This window comes from Bombina bombina, chromosome 2, assembly GCF_027579735.1.
Source record: "Bombina bombina isolate aBomBom1 chromosome 2, aBomBom1.pri, whole genome shotgun sequence".
NCBI lineage: Eukaryota > Metazoa > Chordata > Amphibia > Anura > Bombinatoridae > Bombina > Bombina bombina.
Genome location: NC_069500.1, coordinates 1,198,363,273 through 1,198,384,356, shown reverse-complemented (window position 1 = coordinate 1,198,384,356; position 21,084 = coordinate 1,198,363,273).

The window sequence follows — 21,084 nt, the reverse complement described above, 5'->3', positions numbered from 1 at the left end:
TATATATATATATATATATATATATATATATATATATATATATATATATATATATAGGGGTTCAGATAATGAAATTACATAAAAGCATTCAAATCAAGGTCTATGTTTAATCCTTTAGGGGATAAGGATTCTAGTTTGTGAATCCAAAAAGTCTCTCTTTGGCATAGGATTCTTAACCTGTTTGAATATTTGTCTGGTGGATCACCTTCAATGAGTTTAACTTTCAAACAATCACACCGTGTCTCCTTGGCTTGAGACGCAGAAACCATATGTACTGGTTAATTACTTGTGACACACTTTTATGCACACAGCCTACGGATATCTCTGTGCTACCACGTTATTATTATTATTATTATTTATTATCAGGTATTTATAAAGCGCCAGCAGGTTACGCAGCGTTATACAAGTAATAATAAAACATTACATGGATGCATTACATACACAAACAAACAAGTACAGTATTGGGGTAAAATACAGTTTTAGGTGCAATATTAAGATATACAAAAGGAGAGGAATACCCTGCCCTTGAGCACAATCAGTAGTAGTTCACTTTAAATACAAAGTGGCCTGCTGGTAGAAAGGCTCTCAAGCTTAAAATCTAAAGGAGAGTGAATGGACACAAAAGGTAAGGGAGAAGGGAAATATGTCTGATATAAGGCAGTGTAAACTGAGAGTGAGTGAAGTGTGTGGCAAGTAAATGAGGGTTGGAAAAGTGCAACAGAATATGGTAAAGTGTCAGTACAGAGGCTGTGAGTGTGAAGTATTGCCTCTATCCTGGTTCATTAGTAACAGCTTAGCCTAATTACTGTTAGGAGGTGTTTATATGTTAAGGTAAACAACAGAGTGGGTGGTGGAGGGAGGATTGGAGGGCTAGTGCTTGCAGAGGAGATGGGATACTGCTGTTAGTGTGTGAGCTGTGAGAAAGAGAGGGGCAAGGTAAAACGTCCTGTTGATAAAGTGTAGATGTAGAGGGAGGTGTAGCTTGAAAAAGAGGAGAGGGGAGATTGCAATGTTACAATAATAAAGGTTAAAAACAATTTCATATTAGCCCAACAGATATAAGAAAAAAAGCACTCATTGTCTTGAATGGAGATATCCTTCAGGTAAATTACCTTGAAAGTTGCTTGCAGAGGTGCTGGGATACGGCTATTAGTGTGTGAGCTTGAAAGTTGCTTGCAGAGGAGCTGGGACACTGCTGTAAGTGTGTGAGCTTGAAAGTTGCTTGCAGAGGAGCTGGGATACTGCTGTAAGTGTGTGAGATTGAAAGTTGCTTGCAGAGGAGCTGGGATACTGCTGTTAGTGTGTGAGCTTGAAAGTTATATATATTGAGAGTCCACGGTTAATCTGTGCTATCATGCCACATGTATTAACAGCGTCATTTCACCCCAGATCTTGCTTAACAGGGATCGCCGTATATCCTTTTGTTGTTGTATATGTATAAGTGCATTGGAGCCCTTTGCAGTTAAGTAGATGAAAACATGAAAAAGCATATTTATGCATATTTTTAATAAATCATCATATATTTTACATTCTTATGTTCTGCACATAGCAGAATATGTTCTAATTATTTTTAAATAGATATTGCTATATATATTTGTATATATGTATATATAATCATCTATATATATAGGTATAGATATCTATTTTACCAAAATACAATCAGATATATGTAGAAATATGCATTTATGAATAAATAGAACATATTCAGCTATGTGAAGAACATAGGAACTTGAAATATTCATATTTTCATGTCAGGTTAGCGCACTTGAGAATATGAGATCGTGTTTGCACGCAAATAGGGTGCTAGGTTTTTTTCCCACTTTTTTTGCTCTTTTGATTTCTATGGGGGAATATGTTATTGTGCCTGCGATATTCTAAGTTCAGCTTTTTACGCTCGTCAGATTAGCACATGAGCAAAAACAGTTTACTTTCAACTTGTAATATGAGCGCTTCCCGTTGCGTGCAAAAAGTTTACTTCTAATGCAGTTAATGCTTCAGCGAGAGTTAATCAAGGCTCCACTTGTAATCTGGTCTGTAATTTTTTTTATGTCTCTAGGTACAAAAAGCCTCCTTAAATTACAGAAAATATAGTGAAAAGTAGAACATGCTTAAAATGTAAAAAAAAACCTTTGAAATAAAACTCCCAGAAAATAGAAACACTCCAAATTTCTTTTTTTTAATATATGTCAAAATACTACTCAGATTACAGCGAACCTGCTTCAAAATAAGAGGCAAGTCTTTTTGAATAGAGTCTTAGGGGTAGATTTACCAAGTGCCAGGCGGACATTGTTCGCTGTAGTGAATCATGTCCGCCTGACATCGCTAAATGCTGACAGCGTACGCTGTTGGCCTTTAACATTGCACAAGCATTTCTTGTGAAATGCTTGTGCAGTACCGCCCCCCGCACATTGGCTGCTATCAGGAGGTGTCAATCATCCTAATCATATCATATCAGGATGATTGCAGTCCGCCACCTAAAAAGTGCCCGAGAAGTTAAGGAGCAGCGGTCTTATGACCACTGCTTCTTAACTTACGTTTCCAGCGAGCCGAACATTTTGGGCGTAAAAAGCAGCACCTGCTGCTTGTTAAATCTATCTTTAGGGACAGCTTTTCAGGTCTTGTAAATGTTTGGTTAAACATGAGGGGGGCGATTTATCAAGCTCACCGGAAACAGAAGTTATGAAGCAGCAATCTAAAGTCCGCTGCTCCATAACTTGTCCGCCTGCTCTGAGGCTGCGGACAGAAATCAACCCGATTGAATAGGATTGTGTTGATTGACACCCCATGCTAGCGGTTAATTGGCTGCGAATCTGCAGGGGCGGCATTGTACCAGCAGTACACAAGAACTGCTGGTGCAATGATAAATGCTGACAGCGTATGCTGTCGGCATTTATTGATGTGCATCGGACATGTTAAATTACATTACACTAAAATACCTGATTCACAAGAACTGCTGGTGCAATGATCGATGTGCATCGGACATGTTACGTTACATCGTATCATGTCCGCTCGCACATTAATATATATACCCCGAGAAGTTGGATTGGATGGTCTATAATAGCAGTCAGTGTTCCTACATACAGAGAACAATTCCATATTGTTTACAATAAAATATAAATTAAAGGGAGAGATAGGGATACATTCTCCACAATTGATATGTAAATATTTCCATGTTACAATTGAGATTTAAACTGTTGACTTCTATGGTTATTACCACATTCAGAAACAGAACCTGATACTCATAGCTTTATGTGCCCAGCATACTGATTACAGAAGTACACTGTGAGCTAAAATGCATAATTCCACTGTGGAGTCAGAAGTGTTTTTGCAATTCTTACATACTTTATTGATTTACAATTTGACCTGAAGTGTTTTGCAGACTATATATTTAATTGCTTTGTTTTCTCGGCTTGTTTTACATACTTTCTATTCTGTCAATGAAAACATTTCACCAAATGGGAGAAAAGAAATATAGTTAGAAGTTAGCAAAATATTAAGCTAGTATAACAATACCAGGAGTAGATGGAAAAGTTATATTTTATTCAACGTGGTCTACTTCTGCTTTGCAACGTAAAATAAAATGTCCTAGTGTATCCCATGTATAACTTTTTACAGATTTGGCACTAAATATGGATGTTTATCGTTGTTCTAAAACAACAAACAGGTGAGCAAAGTAAGAGTTATAAATTATTTAGACCCAGCAGCACAATGAAGATAAGTAACATTTACTGTCATATTTATATGCAGCTGTTCACCTATTTTGTCCCTCCACATTGTTTCAGTGAAAGGAAAGTTATAATTGGGACATCACTTTGTCTGGCAGTTTGCTTCTGTCAATAATTGAAAGAGTGAATCTGAGTTAATGCATTCATTTTCCTACAATAGACTGTTTGGAATACAAAACATATTATTAATATTTTTTGAACAATACTGTTTTTTTGCTGTTTTTTTTAAATATTTCTTTATTCAGTTGTCTTATTTCTTCATCATATCAACATAGCTAGTCTATTGTTTGACCTTAATTTTCTTTAATATTTTAATTACAATTTGATTTTTTTTTCTGGAACAACTTACTGTACTCTATACAAATTTAAACACAGTGTATTGGAAGTGTTAATGGAACATACTACTTAAATTACATTACACTAAAATACCTGATTCAACTGTGAGAAAGAAAATCTTTAATGACCTAGTGTTTACTTTGCTTAAAGTTCAAATAAACTGTTCAGATCCTCTTCATACTTTCATCTGCATTCATTATTTGGTTTACTATGATCATGTGGGATTTTACCATAATCTTGTAAGATTTCAGTGTAAAACTCCTTGAACCAAGAAGGAAGTCACAGAGCCTGCACATGCACAAACCAGATGCGTGTTCCCTTCCAAGCCCTGGGAGAATTATTGAGACCTGATGTTTAGAGTCCCTCTATAATGGGTTGTGTTTTCTGAAGAAAATATTGAGATAAAATGTGTCTTCTTACACAGAGATATTTGTGTGATTTTATAGTCAGCTGTTAAAGTATATACTGAAACCGTTTAAGTCTCAGCTCGTAAAACCTCAGGAATATTAAGATACAAATTAGTATTCATGTTTCTGTTATGGATTTAGTACTGGTATTTTCCATAAAGCAATCACAACTGATATAGAGAGAGGAAGACAGACAGATGGATAGATAAAAGCAGAAAAAACATACAGTATGACAGAGATGCAGAAACAACCTTTGTCTACACAGAGAAACCGTGAATAGATGTAATATGAAACTATCTCCATTATCCATGAAAACACTGTTACCAAGCAATACAAGTCAGTGGAGGAACTGATAAATAGTGGATCTTATTGCAATAAATATTTTAGGGAACTTAATACATAGGGGCCCATTTATCAAGCTCCGTATGGAGCTTGAAGCGCCGTGTTTCTGGCGAGCTAAAGACCGCTGCTCCATAACCTTTCCGCCTGCTCTGAGGAGGCGGACAGAGATTGCGTGAAATCAACCAGATCGAATACGATCGGGTTGATTGACACCCCTTGCTAGCGGCCGTTGCACTGCGAATATGCAGGGGGCGGCATTGCACCTGCAGTTCACAAGAACTGCTGGTGCAATGCTGAATGCGGAGAGCGTATGACCCGACTAATGAATATTCCTTTAAATGATGTCATCCAAGATGGCGTCCCTTGAATTCCGATTGGCTAATATAATTCTATCAGCCAATCGGAATTAAGGTATGAAAAATCCTGATTGGAACAGCCAATAGAATGCGAGCTCAATCCAATTGGCTGATTGGATCAGCCAATAGGATTTAACTTCAATCCTATTGGCTGATTGCATCAGCCAATAGGATTTTTCCTACCTTAATTCCGATTGGCTGATAGAATTCTATCAGCCATTCGGAATTCAAGGGACGCCATCTTGGATGACGTCATTTAAAGGAATATTCATTCGTCGGGTAGTCGTCGGTCTGGATGGATGCTCCGCGTCGGATGTCTTCAAGATGGAGCCGCTCCTCGTCGGATGGATGAAGATAGAAGATGCCGCCTGGATGAAGACGTCTGCCCGTCTGGAGGACCTCTTCTGCCCGGTTGGATGAAGACTTTGACCGGCTTCGTTGAGGACTTAGGCCCGGTTGGGTGAAGGGGTCTCAAGGTAGGGTGATCTTCAGGGGGTTAGTGTTTGGTTTTTTTAAGGGGGATTTGGGTGGGTTTTAGAGTAGGGTTGGGTGTGTGGGTAGTGGGTTTTAATGTTGGGGGGTATTGTAATTTTTTTTACAGGTAAAAGAGCTGATTACTTTGGGGCAATGCCCCGCAAAAGGCCCTTTTAAGGGCTATTTGTAATTTAGTATAGGGTAGGGATTTTTATTATTTTGGGGGCTTTTTTATTTTATTAGGGGGATTAGATTAGGTGTAATTAGTTTACAATTCTTGTAATTATTTTTTTATTTTCTGTAATTTAGTGGGGTTTTTTTGTACTTTAGTTAATTTTATTTAATTTTATTTAATTTTATTTAATTGTAGTTAATTTATTTAAATATTTTAATGATAGTGTAGTGTTAGATGTAATTGTAACTTACGTTCTTTTGTCTTTATTTTAACTAGCAAGTTATTAAATAGTTAATAACTATTTAATAACTATTCTACCTAGTTAAAATAAATACAAAATTGCCTGTAAAATAAAAATAAACCCTAAGCTAGCTACAATGTAACTATTAGTTATATTGTAGCTAGCTTAGGTTTTATTTTATAGGTAATTATTTAGTTTTAAATAGGAATTATTTAGTTATTTATAGTAATATTTATTTAGAGTTATTTAAATTATATTTAAGTTAGTGGGTGTTAGGTTTAGGGTTAGACTTAGGTTTAGGGGTTAATATGTTTATTATAGTGGCGGCGATGTAGGGGGGTGGCAGATTAGGGGTTAATAAATATAATGTAGGTGGCGGTGGGCTCCTGGAGTGGCAGTTTAGGGGTTAAACAATGTATTTAGTTGCAGCGGGGTCCGGGATCTTCAGGATAGGGGTTAATAACTTTATGTAGGTGGCGGCGGTATAGGGGGTGGCAGATTAGGGGTTAATAGGTATAATGTAGGTGGTGGCGGGGTCCGGGGGCGGCGGTTTAGGGGTTAATAAGTTTATTGAGTTGCGGCGGGGTCCGGGAGTGGCGGTTTTAACGGTTAATAAGTATAATGTAGGAGGCGGCGGTGTAGGGGGGGCAGATTAGGGGTGTTTAGACTCGGGGTACATGTTAGGGTGTTAGGTGTAGACATTTACCATAGGAATCAATGGGATATCGGGCAGCAGCGAACATGAGCTTTCGCTGCTTTCAGACTCCCATTGATTCCTATGGCATCCGCCGCCTCCAGGGCGGCGGATTGAAAACCAGGTACGCTGGGCTGGAAAAGTGGCGAGCGTACCTGGTAGTTCTTTGATAACTTCCAAAAGTAGTCAGATTGTGCTGAACTTGCGTTCGGAACATCTGGAGTGATGTAACCATCGTTCTGTGTCGGACTGAGTCCGGCGGATCGTATGTTACGTCACTATATTGTTACGTCACTATATTCTACTTTGTAGGGTTTGATAACTACGGTGAATCAGGCTCGCCACAAATATGCTGCGGAATGCCAGCATATTTGCGGTTGACAGCTTGATAAATAGAGGCCATAGTATGATGTTGGATGAATGAAACATCACAGTGCTTTGATCATATTTCTTTATGTACTTTCAGATATTTTGTTTTGTGTCATTATCAGCTCCAGTGCATAAATATCTCCCCTGGATGTTATTACAAACCTGTTGACTTAGTGCTTGAATTAGAGATGCAGAACTTGTAATAGGTGATTACTTACTTAATAGTCATATTATATTAATTCTTACCTGTGTAATTCAGGGACATATGAGTTACATTCCCACTATTGCATTGTTGTATAGATGCATCAGCCTTTACAGATGGGAAACCTGCACACATACTCAAAATGCTTTTGTAGCACATTATTTAGTAATAGCTCCCCTATTTCCTCTTACATTGGCAGTGCGGAACCATCTGTTATCCTCACAAGGAGACCTTATTTTAATGCCTACAAAGAAAAAAAAATAATTAAATGCTTAGAAAATATTATAACTGCAAGGGAGAACTGCCCTTTCTCATTGTCCCATGGTCTTTTATCAGCTATGGATTAATGATTTAGCTAAAGGGCCAACAACCATATATTTTTTTCTCATTGGTTTCACTATTGGTCTATGCCCAATTTGTAGTTGTATTATTTGGGTATTAAATGGTTAATAATGTCCTCAAATACTCCCAAGCATTTTCTGCTTAAAATTCATTGCATTACAGTTTCTGGATTCATCATTTTCATTTGTTTGTTGTTGAAATCATCATAAAATAGACAATGGATAATTTTAAAGTAGAGTTAAATGGTTTGGAAAGGATCTAGAAGGTTAGTAATTTGCATGGTAAAAACAAACTAGCAGCATCAAAGAGTGCAATGCCATTGCACCCATCATGTTAAAAAAGACAAGGGTTTTGTTAAGCAGCACACATCATGTAAAATACCAAAGGCAATGAATTCAAGGTGTTCTCAAAATTTAGACATAACAAATATTCTAAAATGTAGAAAATATATGTAAAAAAACAATGTTTAATGCCAATTTTTTTTTTTAAAAAAAGGAAATTTAGAACATGCTCTCTATGCCCATCATTGGCTCTGTTTATGACATCATACTTTATATTTTCAGTCTTATCACTTATGACATCATTAGCAATATCACCAAATTACCTAAACTATTAAAAAATTACCTAATTCATGTTAGTCAAAATGTTAATTCATATGAATTAATTAACATTATTGTACTGAACCATATACGTATTTAAATGGTAGTCAAAATATATAAGGAAACAAATTAAGCTATAGATGCAGCATTTGTGATGCAAACCACCAACAATTTTATATAAATTATATCAAAAGTATTTTAATTAATTTCAATTTTATTACATTAATAACACATCATTATGGTGCAGCTGGGTTCAAGAGTAATTTGTGGAAGCACATCTGCATAGAAAGGGTGGTTGATTTGTGGAATAAACTTCTATTAGATGTGGTAAAGACAAACACTGTGGGGGACTTCAAGAATGCCTGGGATAAGCTTAAGGCTACCTGGCAAAATAAATAAGTTTACACTTTATAGGACATATGGGCAGACTTTTTGGTTCTTTTTTGCCTTAATCAAAATCTTAGTTTCTTTTTTTTATTGAGGCAACCAGGAATACATACATCTTCATAGAAGAAAAGGTCCTTAGGTTGCCATCAATCACTCTTGATAGAATAAAGTTATTGGTTCCACTATCTCCCTAAAGTCCACAAATCCCTTGAGAACATACATGGGCGCCCTATTGTAAGTGGAGTGGATTACCTGTTGGGGAATTTGTCTGAATGGTTGGATTCAGTTCTCCAGCCCATTGTTATGTCTCTCCCCTCTTATCTTAGAGACACTAAACATGTCTTAAATATGGTTGGTCAGGTGAAATGGACAGGGAAGGCAAGATGGCTCACAGTTAATGCTTTGATTTTATATTCTAGCATCCCACATTATAAAGGGATGGAAGCCATTTTTCCTTGACCACTTCACAGACTACTCTGAGGAGTTTAAACTTTATGTCATCAGAGTAGTTGTTTTTTTATTAACCCATAACTTTTTCAAATTTGAGGGGATTTACTATCTCCAGAGATGTGGTACCACCATGGGCGCTAAGCTAAGTTTGTTCCATCATTTGCCAAATTGTTTCTTGGCTGGTGGGAGTTTTACCACATCTTTGGAGATTGTACTCCTTACAGGCAGTACATTTCCTTGTTCAAAAGGTATATTGATGACTTGTTGTTCATTCGGACAGGCAATGATGAGAGTATTCTATCCTTCATTGATTATCTTAATATTAATGATATTGGTCTAAGATTTACCTTTGAACATAATGCTAAATGTATTAACTATTTGGACCTTACTCTTGTGGGATCGGACAAAGGGACCATTGAGTCCGCAGTTAATCGAAAACCAGTCTTGTCACTGAAGCATGTACCATTTACAATTGCAAAGGGGGAATTCACAAGACTTAAGAGGAACTGTTCTGACCCCTCAGATTATCTGAAACAGTCTGAAGATCTGGAGAAATGCTTAATAGCTAGAAATGATCCACTATAAGCCATTAAAAGAGCTAAAAGGGCAGTAGATATTAAAACTAGAGAAAACCTATTAGCAACAAAGGCATCTGACAAGAATGCTTTTGATGGTGTTACCTTTGTAATGGCGCATAGCGCACAGTATCCCCTAGTTTGCCAAATAGTGCGTGAACATTTCTCTATATTATCTGCTGATGATAAATTGGTTGACACAGTTAAATCCGGACACCTAGCTGTGGGCATTTGGTAGGAGCAGATGTGCTGCAACACATTACCTGGAGGGTAGGTCACATGATATAGAGGTAAGCGGAAAAAATGCTGGGAAGCCAGAAGAGGACACTCCTTGAGCCTCAGAAGTTTTGAAGTGATTGAGGCGGTGTCCCACCCTCGATGGCGGTACAAGGTATAGGGCTTTGGGCGGATGTTTCCTATGAACTGTGATAAGGCGGTATGCCAAGAATACATAACACATTATTACCTTATTCCTCTCCTATGAGCCTAATGGCAGACACCTTTGTGTATTGATGTTACATACTATCCTTTGAACAGTGGTACTAAGTTACTGGGTATTTCTCTTTTTTTACTTTATATACAAACAACGTCATACAATACATATTTATAGTTCGATATGCAACCAATAAAAAATGAGAGTCTTGAGGTTAGCTCCCGGGCTTGTTCTTAAAATTTAGAAAGATCAGTACAGTTTCTGAGTAATTGCAAGTATTGTGCTTTGGGAATTCCCTTTTTCAAATGTGATATGTGGCAGGAATCAGCTCTTAATATTGTGTTACGGGCTAAAGGTTTATGATAAGTGGATGTCACTATTCGATTGTCTTTAGCTTTCAATTTAAGGTCTAAGAAGTCTATGGTACTATTCTTCTGTTGGGCTGTAAATGTCAGATTGAATTCATTATCATTCATGAAATCAATGAATGATTCTACAGTGTGTATGTCAACTTTTTGCCAGATGATCACTAAGTAATCGATAAAGCAACCATATAAAATAATATTCTTTCTGTAGGGAAAACTGTCTGTAAAGATGCGTTTAAGTTCTAGCCAACCCATTTAAATATTGGCAAATTGTTTCCCCATTGCTGTATTGCACTTCTGCAGGAAATATTCCCCTTGGTACATAGAGAAAATATGATTTAACAAAAATTCTGTTGTTTAGACTATACATAAAAGGTAATCATAGTAAAAATTGGAGTGTCTATATAACATGTGATTAATGGCCTCTAGACCTTGCCTGTGTGGAATGTTGGAGTACAGTGCTGTCACATCTATTGTGACCCAAGTATAGGTATCCATACAAGAAATTTCTTTGAGTTGTGTGATTAAATGTGCACTATCTCTGATGTACCCTGGTAGTGCTAGCATGATTGGTAGAAGTATATGATCAAGCCAACCCCTAGTCTCTTGCATAATGAAACATTGCTGGCCACAATGGGCCTGCCTGGTGGTTTCATCAGGCTCTTATGGATTTTAGGTACTATGCGAAATTATGGGGTTGTAGGTTCATCAATTTGTAGGTAATTAGCTAGATCTTTATCAATGAAATTATGTTCTATTGCATGGTCTAATAAATATGAAAGCTTATTTTTGAAGGAGATGGTGGGATTGAATGATAGTTTGGTATATAATTTAGTATCATTAAGTTGTGAGTATATCTCTAAAAGCAACTCTTTAAATTTATACTGAAGTTTGCAGCACCTTGACGGTGCTGATTGCATACATTGTAACTCTATTCTTGAATTATCCCATAAGATCTGGCCAGCCCTTCCCAAGAATTTACACAAACAACATACTCTTCTATGTGTCTCTTCTTGTTCACTCTAGCCTTTATCTTTGATGCCTCAACACTTTTTTTCCCTGAAATATACCCAAGAACAATGTTAGTCCTTCAAATATTTTTTCATGGCCCTTGGCTGCTTTCTATGATAATCTCCTATCCTAGCTCAGACAATCTCATTAATTTTAGTGAATGTGAGGTTCTCTTCCATTATACATTTTTCCTATTCATCTTCCACTCATCATTTCCTACTTACTGTACATCTATCCTAACTCACTGCCACTTATGGCATTCTAAACCCCTTTCTCTCACACCCCACTCCTACTCTCTCAGAATCCACTCAACCCAGCCTAACCATTAAATAAAGCCTACACCTCTATTTTGATTATAACTACCATGCACAAAACTCTAAAATCAAATAATTTAATACATAAAAAGTGTGAATATATAAATAAGCAAAAGTGTAAAAACAGAAGAGAAATATGTGAGAACATAGTACATATAGTTATGAACATTTAAATATATGTTATATACATTTGTCGAAATTAATTTGTTTGTGTGTGTGCGCATGTAGAGGTGGGTGCTTATATTTTTATGGAAGAGTGCCTATTGTGGTGTTGTTTTTTGTCTCCTTCATATCCTAACCAGTCTAGTATTTATTTATTTTGTGTTATGTCTGCCAGTACAAAGGCCATTATGCATACAATGCTATAATTTTTTTATAGTATTATGTCTATCACATTATTGTATTTTTGAATCTCCTCTTTTAATTTAAATGAAGGTCTATTTGACCCTTTAGACAATAGGTTGCCATGTAGGCTGTATAGTGTTTTAACTTGACTACATAAACTTAATCTTATAGATAAGGAGGGGGAGGCATTCTCTTTTAGTATGAATCTCAGTGAAAACGACCTCAAAGTGGATTACAGATAGTACCTCAGACCTTTTAGATTACATCTCAGGTATTAACACAGTCAGTTTGCTTTAGAGGTTACAAGGAAGAAGGATCTCATCTTTCTATGTGGTGGTTTTTCTCACAGGTATGTTGTATTTGGAATCAGACCTCAAATCTCATTAGCAACATAGTAGATAGAAACCCAATAATTTCCCCCCAACAGACCTTATTACACAATCCTGTTAAAAGACTTCACAGAGCCACTATTTTTTCTTGTTTTTAACCAAATATGTGGATTATTTTCTTAAACCAATAGTTTAAAAGACCAGAACATTTCCTAAAGATACCACACAGTTTATTAAAATATTTGAGGGCATCAAAGAGGATTTCTGCTGGCTCACCTTTGATGTTACATCTTTGTATACTTGTATACCACATAAGAATGGCATTAAAGCAGTAGAAGAAATTATCTTGGTCTGGAATATGCCAGATGAACATGCACCATTTGTGTTACAGAGTATTCACTTCATCTTGGAGCACAACTATTTTGAATTTGAGAATACATTCTATAGACAATGTAGAGGAACTGCGATGGGACAACCTTTGCCCCATCATATGCAAACCTCTACATGGATAATTTTAAAATGAAATATATCTGGGAAAACAATTTATTTAGAGCAAATTTAATTAAATATAATCGGCTCATAGATGATATTATCATTCTATGGAAAGGAGATGAGCAAAATTTAGCAGACTTCATGTTATTCATGAATTCAAATTCACATGATATTAAATTTACAGAAAAACATTCTAACGTTCTAACATTTGAGGAGAAACTGTACCCATGAGAAGGATTTATTGAGAAAGGTTACAGTGAATCCAAAGTATACAATTCAAAAGAAAAATTAGTAATTAGTAAAAATAGACACAAAAAAGAAGTCCAAAAAGCCTCCAAAATTGAAAGTACAAAAATGATTCTTTATTGCAATCCATTAAAAACGATACACAGGAGGTAGAAAAAATCCTAAGAACAATAGATAAATGTCTGACCGGTTTCAGTCTCAAAAGACCGTAATCATAGACTCTGTTGCGGTCACGTGATCTGGATCAGCTGCCAGAAGTGACATGCAGTGTGAGCTGTGTGTCTCCCTGCCGATCGTTAGCGCTACAGTTGATTACCCTCTTCCCGGAATGCTGCAACTACAGGACTAACACGGCCTTGATTACAAGTGGGTGAGTGAAGCTTTTCTCTACTCAGCATTTCAGCTTTATGTGTCAAGTTTGTGAGCTGACACGCCGATACCAGTGGGACTGGCGGTCAGTTTAGACAGAGGCAACCTATTCCACCTCTCACTTCTAGTTGATTGTATGTCAATGGGAATATTTATGGGGCATACATGCTAACTGTATACTGGACAGAGTGTTTCTGGTTACGGCTTTGAGTCTCACCCACATATCAGGCTGTTCCCTTTGAGTACTATACCTGGACAGTCATTATCTATGTATATACAAACCGGCTTGTACGATCCACACAACTTTGTTCATCTTTTTCTTATAGTAAAAATAGACACTTGTTATTGACAGCTAACCATGATATATCTAATAAGAACTAACAAAATAAGATTCAATTTACAACTACATATAATGAAAGGCATAGAAATATATATAAAAAAATATTTAACAAGCATTGGGGAATATTAAAATCAGACCCCTTACTTCAATCTCAAATTTCTGAAAAACCAACAATTACATTCAAAAGAGCAAGGAACCTTAAAAATCATATTAGCACTAAGTAGATTAAAACCTGTTCAAATAAAAAGTATGACAAACATAAGCAATCGGTTAAGCAATCGGTTAAGCCTGAAAGAAGGTAAATATGAATGTAGAAAGGCAATTTGCAATATGTGTAAGTATATAAATAGAAGAAGTGTATTTCAGAATGCAGATAGTACTAAATCTTTTAATATAAAATGTTGATGTACATGTGATTCTACACATGCAGTTTATTTATCAAGCTGCGTATGTAAGAAGATCTATATTGGGCGTGCAAAGAGAAAAGTACGTACCAGGTTTAACAAACACATATAATATAAAAGAAAAACATGAGAAACACAGTGTACCTGAACACTTTTGGCAAGTACACGGTGGAGACTGGAGACCCCAGATTGTTAAGAATACAGATTATACACTGGATCCCACCAAGTAAAATAAAAGTGATTGCTACCCTTGAGAAAACAAGAGACTTTCTGGTTACATAATTTAAACAGTCTGTGTCCAATTGGTTTAAATTTAGAAGTAGATATTGCAGCCTTCTCTTCCTGAATATCCTGTTAGTATATTCTGTTCTGGATTCTTGTGATTGCATGGGTGCAATTTTTCTGTGTATATTATTTGGTTAACATTTTAATTTTTTTACTGTATGTGTACAGTTATTAATTTCATATTTTATATCATGGGCTTTTATTACTGTGTATGTTACTTTCATAATTGTGTATGTAGCTTTTAAAGTTATATAAATGTATATGTTTTAAATGATATACTGAATCTATATAGGATCGTTAAAATGAACACAAAATAGGCTGTTTAGAGACAGAGGAGAATTCTGTTAAATTTATGCCTTTTGTGAGCGCTCTATTTTAGTTATTTTATTATTGGACTTTGGGTATTGCCAATCATGGAGCAGAGAGACGCATTTAAATGCCCATACAGGTAGTGATCTGGATATCAGATAATCCTTCCTCTTGAGAAAGCCTGCATGCTTAGCGGGGGAATTGCGTTGAGGTACTTTAATCCTTTGGAGCCTCCATATCCTGGGTGATGACGACACTTTAACCTTATTTTATCTAGTAAGTACATAGGGGTATATTTATTAAAGTACGGACGGACATGATACAATGTAGCGTATCATGTCCGCCGCACATCGATAAATGCCGACAGCATACGCTGTTGACATTTATCATTGTACCAGCAGTTCTTGTAAACTGATTGTGCAATGGCGCCCCTGCAGATTCACGGCCAATCGGCCGCTAGCAGAGGGTGTCAATCAACCTGATTGGAGCTTGATAAATTGACTCCAAAAAGTGCTGTGTGTTTACCATTTGTCTAAATAAATTATATGAGTCTGAGTTGTGCTTCTCTTTTCAATATATATTTACAGATTCCACGTTTTTTTACTGTACTTCAATTGGTATGAAGACAGACCAGTTTTGAATACAGCAGCACCTCCCTCTCTATTATATAAAGTTTCCAAAATTATGGACTGTGGTAACTATATAAATGTATATATTGCATTGTTTTTAACTTGTGATTAACTAGGGTGTGCAACTTGTTTAGCTCTGATGTTTTTTATTTCTTTCTTTTTTTCTTGTAAACCGGGTACAAGCAGCTTCCAAGATTTTGTGTTTTTGAGTTAAAAAAAATATTAAAAATTAAAGCTTTTGGTAACACTGATTTTCTTTTTTTTTAAAGACCTACACTATATCTATTTATACAAGTTAAAGTAGCAATATATTTAGGGAAGAAAATTATGATTTATATTATATACGGCATACCTAAATTATCATATCTAGCAATATGACTACTTGTTTTTTACATAAAATTTAATACATAAAAGAAAAATAATATAATAATTTATAATTTTATTGCACACAAAAACACAAAAGATACAAGGACTCAAAGATATGAGTTCTCAGGGCTTTAACATAGACATTCATACATATATACGTCTAAATATGCATTTATATATATATATATATATATATATATATATATATATATATATATATATATATATATATATATATATATACTGTATATACTGTATATATATATATATATAATAACAAGGGAGAACACTCTCACTCAGTATATCAACTGCCAGGGTGCTAGTGTAATTAAATATAACACCAAACTGGCACTCACTGGTCATTCCAAAAAAATATTTTATTGGGAAAGTAAATTAATTACACACTATATTTGTTTACTATGTGATCGGGTGGTTACCATGACTACCTTTTGGCATTTTTTTGTCCTAATTGGGGGGTGGGGTTTGTGTAATGTTTGCTATATATTGTTTGCACTTTGTATACACTGTGTCTGAGGAAGGGGATACTTTGTCCCCGAAACGTCACTACTTTTACAGTAAAAGATTTTTTTGGAAAGTGCCAGTTTGGTGTTCCGATATATATATATATATATATATATATATATATATATATATATATATATATATATAGTATATATATATATATATATATATATATATATATATACAGGGAGTGCAGAATTATTAGGCAAATTAGTATTTTGACCACATCATCCTCTTTATGCATGTTGTCTTATTCCAAGCTGTATAGGCTCGAAAGCCTACTACCAATTAAGCATATTAGGTGATGTGCATCTCTGTAATGAGAAGGGGTGTGGTCTAATGACATCAACACCCTATATCAGGTGTGCATAATTATTAGGCAACTTCCTTTTCTTTGGCAAAATGGGTCAAAAGAAGGACTTGACAGGCTCAGAAAAGTCAAAAATAGTGAGATATCTTGCAGAGGGATGCAGCACTCTTAAAATTGCAAAGCTTCTGAAGCGTGATCATCGAACAATCAAGCGTTTCATTCAAAATAGTCAACAGGGTCGCAAGAAGCGTGTGGAAAAACCAAGGCGCAAAATAACTGCCCATGAACTGAGAAAAGTCAAGCGTGCAGCTGCCAAGATGCCACTTGCCACCAGTTTGGCCATATTTCAGAGCTGCAACATCACTGGAGTGCCCAAAAGCACAAGGTGTGCAATACTCAGAGACATGGCCAAGGTAAGAAAGGCTGAAAGATGACCACCACTGAACAAGACACACAAGCTGAAACGTCAAGACTGGGCCAAGAAATATCTCAAGACTGATTTTTCTAAGGTTTTATGGACTGATGAAATGAGAGTGAGTCTTGATGGGCCAGATGGATGGGCCCGTGGCTGGATTGGTAAAGGGCAGAGAGCTCCAGTCCGACTCAGACGCCAGCAAGGTGGAGGTGGAGTACTGGTTTGGGCTGGAATCATCAAAGATGAGCTTGTGGGGCCTTTTCGGGTTGAGGATGGAGTCAAGCTCAACTCCCAGTCCTACTGCCAGTTTCTGGAAGACACCTTTTTCAAGCAGTGGTACAGGAAGAAGTCTGCATCCTTCAAGAAAAACATGATTTTCATGCAGGACAACGCTCCATCACACTCCACAGCGTGGCTGGCAAGAAAGGGTATAAAAGAAGAAAATCTAATGACATGGCCTCCTTGTTCACCTGATCTGAACCCCATTGAGAACCTGTGGTCCATCATCAAATGTGAGATTTACAAGGAGGGAAAACAGTACACCTCTCTGAACAGTGTCTGGGAGGCTGTGGTTGCTGCTGCACGCAATGTTGATGGTGAACAGATCAAAACACTGACAGAATCCATGGATGGCAGGCTTTTGAGTGTCCTTGCAAAGAAAGGTGGCTATATTGGTCACTGATTTGTTTTTGTTTTGTTTTTGAATGTCAGAAATGTATATTTGTGAATGTTGAGATGTTATATTGGTTTCACTGGTAAAAATAAATAATTGAAATGGGTATATATTTGTTTTTTGTTAAGTTGCCTAATAATTATGCACAGTTATAGTCACCTGCACACACAGATATCCCCCTAAAATAGCTAAAACTAAAAACAAACTAAAAACTACTTCCAAAAATATTCAGCTTTGATATTAATGAGTTTTTTGGGTTCATTGAGAACATGGTTGTTGTTCAATAATAAAATTAATCCTCAAAAATACAACTTGCCTAATAATTCTGCACTCCCTGTATATATATATATATATATATATATGTGTGTGTGTGTGTGTACATATGTATTTATATGTGTTTTTATGTATTTTCAGACATATATACACATATGAACACATAAATATATAAATATATATATATATATATATATATATATATATATATGTGTGTGTGTGTGTGTGTGTTTGTGCACATTGGAGCCCTTTGCGGTCAAGTAGATGAAAACATGTAAAAGCATATTTATGCAATATTCATATTTAATAAAGTGTTATAATGTTTATTTACAGTGCATTCCAATGTTCTGCACATAGCAGAATATGTTATATGTATTTTTAAATAGATATTCCTATAACTGTAAATCTGTATATATCTATATCTATATACAACCATGTATATATTTAGGTATAAATATATATTGTACCAAAATACTATCATATATACTGTATATAGAAATATATATTCATGAATAAATAAATAGAACATATTCTTCTATGTGAAGAACATTGGAATGTGAAATACTCATATTTTCATGTCGGATTAACGTACATGGGAATATGCAATCAGGTTTGCGTGCGAGTTGGGTGTTAGGTTTTTTTTCTTACTTGTTTTGCTCCATTGACTTCTATGGGAGAATACCTTAACACACATGATATTTTAACTTTGGCTTTTTGCGCTCGTCAAGTTAGCTTACTCCTAGCACAATTAATGCTCGAGCAGGAGAGTTAAATACTGCTCCACTTATAATCTAGTCCAAGGTTGGTTGTTGGAACCTATTTCTTGGTTGGTGAATATAGTAATTGACGCACTCAAAAAGCTAAAACTCATAATAGAACTGGGATAAAATATTAAAATTAATTTATCATACACAGATATAGTACAAAAATGTCAAAAACAATATTATATTTTATTATAAAAGTTAGCCTATAGTGTGCACAATAGAGTAAAAGCTAACTTTAAAAATTCCCATTTCTTGGTTATCATAGCAAGTACTATAGCATGATCTGCTATGTGAGATAACTGGTCTTTAGTAGGTCTGGAGAAATATATCGAGCCAGGCCAAATGTTAATAGCCAGGAGGAAAAAAGCTTACTATTTTTGTCAGTGTTGTACATAAAGATAAACATTAAATTCTTGCCATGTCTTTTTACCTTTTTATAGAATGCTAAGTGGAAATGTCAGCCCTAGTCATAAGATGTCATTGGTGATGTCAAATGCAGTTTATGAAGTTATGATGCCATTGATGATGACATTAAAAAAAGTCCTGTAGGAGCATTGTTTAAGACTAGAATTGCCCATTTGAGCTAGCACATAAGCAAATACATTTACAGGCATTTAAATACAGGCTTAAATATTTACTTGACAAATATATTTTTGTCTTGAAATCTACTATATATATGCATCAAAACGTTTTAGTGATTTCTTATGGATAACAAGTTTATGGTCCACAACAACCAGTCATCATTTTTCCATGTATTTAGGAAATTGTTAGACCATTTCCTACAAACACTGAAATTGTAAAGGTTATTTCTGATTTTTTCCAGTGATTTCTCTTACATACATTTCTTTAGGGATGTAGGCACTGTTTATTATCTACAGGGCATTTATCTATGTCAGTATACACGTAAGGTTTAGTGTCAATGGCAACACATTTTTCTTGAGCATGATGGTTTATTTACCAAGATTGATAAGCTGCCCTTAGACAATGATACATGATAATGCCATTGGATTAGTAAATTCTGACTATGTTATGATTTTTTTTTGTAGATATACATCTTTTTTTGCATGTTGAGACCTTACGTCTCTGCATTGGTTAGGTGATTGATATATTTTCATTTTTAACCTTCTGCAATAATAAACATGAATAGATCTCCAACATATATATTAGGAATGATATTTCAGTTTTAACATTTGAAAAAATTAACTGGGAACCCATTTAATTTTTTTTTTTATTTTGTTTTTCACACCATTAGGTAAAACATAACATTTTATATTTTGATACATTTTTAAAATTATACTCAATGGTTCTATCTATCTATCTATCTATCTATCTATCTATCTATCCATCATCTATCTATTTATCTATCTATCTATCTATCTATCTATCTATCTATCTATCTATCTATAAATCTATCTATCTATCTTCTATCTATCTATCTATCTATCTATCTATCTATCTATCTATCTATCTGCACACAAACGCCTAGATTTAGAGTTTGGCGGTAGCCGTCAAAACCAGCGTTAGAGGCTCCTAACGCTGGTTTTTACCGCCCGCTGGTATTTGGAGTCAGTCAGGAAAGGGTCTAACGCTCACTTTCCAGCCGCGACTTTTCCATCCCCTTACTTCAATTGCGTATCCTATCTTTTCAATGGGATTTTTCTAACCCCGGTATTTAGAGTCGTGGCTGAAGTGAGCGTTAGAAATCTAACAACAAAACTCCAGCCGCAGCAAAAAGCCAGGAGTTAAGAGCTTTCTGGGCTAACGCCGGTTCATAAAGCTCTTAACTACTGTGCTCTAAAGTACACTAACACCCATAAACTACCTATGTACCCCTAAACCGAGGTCCCCCCACATCGCCGCCACTCTATTAAAATTTTTAATCCCTAATCTGCCGACCGCACACCGCCGCCACCTACGTTATCCCTATGTACCCCTAATCTGCTGCCCCTAACACCGCCGACCCCTATATTATATTTATTAACCCCTAATCTGCCGCCCCCAACGTCGCCTCCACCTGCCTACACTTATTAACCCTTAATCTGCCGACCGGACCTCACCGCTACTATAATAAATGTATTAACCCCTAATCCGCCTCACTCCCGCCTCAATAACCCTATAATAAATAGTATTAACCCCTAATCTTCCCTCCCTAACATTGCCGACACCTAACTTCAAGCATTAACCACTAATCTGCTGACTGGACCTCACCGCTACTC